Genomic DNA, 4,184 nt, shown 5'->3' on the forward strand with positions numbered 1-4,184 from the left:
TTCTGTGTCAACTCAAATTTTAAAGCCAATAAAATTTTGTCGGTAATGTTCGCGAGATAGGTGGTGTCTTCGATAACCCCCCTTCCCCAGACAAGGTGGGTCCTCTTCGAACAAACTTGTTATGACCAGTTCCCTTACACAGACGTTCTCTGGCTCGTCACGTCACGCATTCCTGTGCGACGTGGCGATCCAATGACTGTCCGCGTAGGAGGCTTGGTTTCCGTCTGATGAACCCTATCGCCTGATAGTGCCTCGCTGGGGATAAACCAATCAAACTCGGAGAAAATTTAGCGGTGAACTATACATAATTTATTATAGACTTGAATGTTTAAAGTAACGTAAAATTAATAACCTCTAGTGGTGTTCAGTAGAAGATTCATTTCGTTTGACATAATGGAGGTCACAAACTTACGCAGCTTGCTAGATTTGCGTGACAAGAGAGAATGTATATTCTTAAAACCTACGCCTGGCTCGTCACGTCACGCTCTCCTCCCCACGAGGATTGTATGACTGACGTGAGAAGGCAAAGCTCATGTCGAGCCCAGATCTCAAGGTCACGTGAACGTTACAGTATGATCAGATTTTTTGGTTCAAAGTTGTTGTCAGGTAAACGAGAGTTTGAACTCTCTTTGCGACTCCTGGACTCATTGATACGGGCATAAGTTAATTTTCAATTCGCTAGCTCATTAATCTGTTAGGCGATGGTTTGCAATTTTTTTTAGCCAACAAATGGCAAAAAGTCAGCTTATACTGACAAAATCTTGCAAGGTATAGTTATTTTTGAAATTTCCGACATAAGTTATATTACAGTAATTTCAGTTTAGTTGTTTATTGATGAACAGTCAGCCGTAATAGTAAAATGTGGTAATTTGGCCAACCAGTGATGTTAAGCTTTGTGCGCAAAAAAGTAGCGTGCTTATCGTTAGCAGGTTTGATTATTTAACAGGTAACTTTATTGGGACATTTTTTGGTTAGTTTTTCGCCAAGTAAGAAAGATCTTAGCACAAGTTTTAAGCATTACTTCATTTAACACCTATAAGATAAGCTATACATAGTATTGGCATAGGTGTCAAATCACTGGTTTTTTTTTCTTCTCAGTTTTAGCTAAGTTTTCTTTGCAAAGACTGTCCTGATTTGTCACAAAATTTCAGAACCAACTGTGCAGAATCAATTATTGAAAACAAATTGCATATTTTGATCTAAGGGTTAAAAGTCTTTCCACGTGGAATGCTAAAATAACAAAGATGTATGTTTCTTGAAAATGATGATTATTATCGTACTAAAAATAAAATAGGTTATTTGAAATATTCTGCTTTTTTCCATCTGGTGTTGTTAACAGTTTGCCAGCAGTGGCTTCAAACGAATATCGTTTTTAGCAAGTGGCAAAAACGCTTGTTAAGAGTTACCTTGCCCCCAGGCGCCATTCTTACGTGAAGATGGCCCGCATCGAGTTATGGGACCATCCTCGGCTTGCTTATTTGCATAGCAAAAGAAAAGTGTGATACGAGGCAAGCACTCTCTCCTCCGCAGAGGCTCCGCTGAGAAAAGGGAGTGCAGGCGTAAAATTCCGTGGAAGGCGACGGCGGGAGCCTCTGCCAGAAACCACGCCCAATATGGCTGCGATCCGGGGGAGTCATTTTGTAACTAGGGTGGTGTGCGTACTTATGTCATGAAAATGGCGGGCGTTTGTGAAATTGTCATGTTGCGCGATGTGGGAGATTTACTCACGAAAACTTACCTACATGCTTAGAAATCGGGGAAAGTTTGTTTATCTCATGATGACTGTTTAGAAAACGCTTTTGTTTTGCTGTGATGCCTTGAATCATCACTACAAGAATGAAATTCAAGTTTATTATCCACGAGCGGCGATCGTGTGGAGATAAAAGAGTGCATGCAAAGAAATGATTTATTGAGGAAACGTCTGCCAGCTGAGACCAAACAAAAACTGTCGATTCGGTCTTAAAAGAGACTAGAGCAAGTAAGCTTAATGTTTTAATTAAAGCGTATTTTTTTTTCTATACTCCGAAACGACCAAACTTGATATTTTTATCTTGTAAACAAGTTTAATCAGAAGAAGTTATAATAATCTTTCGGTGATTTAATTAGCATTTAGTTCTCACGGGAAGCTTGTTATGTACTGTGATGAAACAACTGTCTTTAAAATAAGGTTATAAAAGGCCAAAAGGCCTTTCGAGCCTAGAAAAAGCAATTATTTGTTCGTGACTATTGTTGACTTTCACGAAGCGAAATGTACTAAGTCCACTCTCCACGGGTTTCAAGGGGGGCTTCGAATACAAACGATTTTGCTTTTTTCTAGAAATTGTGAAATCTCACCTTAAAATTAACGACCGCAAACTGTAGAGACAAAGTAAATGCTGACTTCCGCAAAGAATGAAACTGTCAAATTTAGAGATGACCGAGAAATCTATCAATGTACAAGAAAACGACAAGGATGTACAAGAAAACGACATGCTTCTGGCAGAGGTTCGCCGCCAAGTCAACCCTCTCAGCTTTTGCGCCTGCACTCACTTCGTTCAGCGGATACAAATAACGCCCCATCGAACCTCTGCGGAGGAGAGAGAGGCAAGCATGAGTGGTGAAACAAAAAGCTAACAAAGGAGACTGATCTCAGTTTGTCGGAGAGAGGTTTGTTTAATTTCGTTGTGGCAGTCAATGTCACATCCTCGTTGACTATTGACATTCACATCCTCGTTGACCCAGGGGCGGCGAGTCGGGTTGAAGGGATTTTCATGGGCGAAAGTTTACTACAAGAACGGGAGAGCGGGCTCTTTCTGTACTTGTAGTAAAACGTTCACCAAAAAAAATCCCTTCAACCAGGCTAGCTGCCTCTGGGTCAACGAGGATGTCAGTGTCAATACCAACCATAACAGTGAAGTAGTTTCATTTCCGAAATCGGGCGTGCGTCAAGGGTAAAATCGCTTTTAAAAACGACAGCTCACTTTAAAACTCGCAACACGTGGCCCCTGACATTTTTGGTTTTAAATCAAAAGCCACTGTTCATTTTGCTATTGGGCTGCATGCAGGTATCAGGGATATATTTGCTTCTTATTGTAGAACAGTTGTTTGTTGAACGTGGAATCGTCCACTTAGAAGAACCGATCCATGAACAACTCACCATGCAGACACTGAAAAGCAGAGACCTTGCTTAAAAGAAAATGGTCGCAACCGAGCCAAACGTGCACTTGGTTTTAGAAACAATATCAACTTCTTGTCAACGGGTGTAGTCTCCATGCCGAAAATGGTCTGTCAAAACATTTTCCCTCGTGCACAGCCGGATTAATATAAATTCCGTGCGGTGCTGTCTATTATCAAATGCTGGACAAGGTTGTTGAAGCTTTGAAGTTTGTGGGCGAAATCCTAAAGTGGTACTTTCCTGTGGTACTGTTTATTGTGCTGTACAAAGTGGTTCTAACTTTTGAGTGTGGATGAAAACCTTAAATGTGGTCATTCAAATGGAAGCCTGACTGACTACAGTGACTAGTACTTTCCTTAGGTGCTCTTACGCTGTATAAGGTTGGTCTAACTGTTGACTCTATGAAGGCTCAAAGTGTGACCATTCAAATGAAAGCTATTACTTTCCCGTGGTGCTGGTTTACAGGGTGGTTCTAACTTTTGCGTCTGTGGACGAGATATTCCGGAAACTGTGATCATTTATGATCAAATGAAAGCTACTGAACAATACTTCTTATGTGTTGTTGTTTATTATACTTTACAAGGTGGTTCTAACTTTGAATCTGTGGATGAAATCCTAGCCGAAAGTGCGGCCATTCAAATGAAAGTTATTGCGCAAAACGATCTTGTGGTGCTGTCTAAGTGCTGCAAAAGGATGGTCTTACATTTACTTCTGTGCCAGACGAGAACCAAATGTGTGACTTTTCAAATGAAAGCTTATGAGCAACAGTTTCCTATCAGCGTGCAGTTAAATTGTGGGCAGTCAATGGAGTCCTGCGTGGTAAACTAAGTCATGGCGCTGTTTCTAATTTGTTTACAGTTTGTTGTTATTGTTGTTGTTTGGAGACGTTTCACTGCTTCGAGGTTCTGCAATCTTTGGAGTGTTTAATTTCAATTCTGCAAACAGGACTTCATTTTGGCCTTTAGGAACATGATTTTTGTTCAATTATTTGATAAAGAAAACCACTGGACAAAATGGACCTTACACCCAA

This window comes from Pavona decussata, unplaced genomic scaffold (genome assembly GCF_977016875.1).
Source record: "Pavona decussata unplaced genomic scaffold, jaPavDecu1.1 SCAFFOLD_16, whole genome shotgun sequence".
NCBI classification, from domain to species: Eukaryota; Metazoa; Cnidaria; class Anthozoa; order Scleractinia; family Agariciidae; genus Pavona; species Pavona decussata.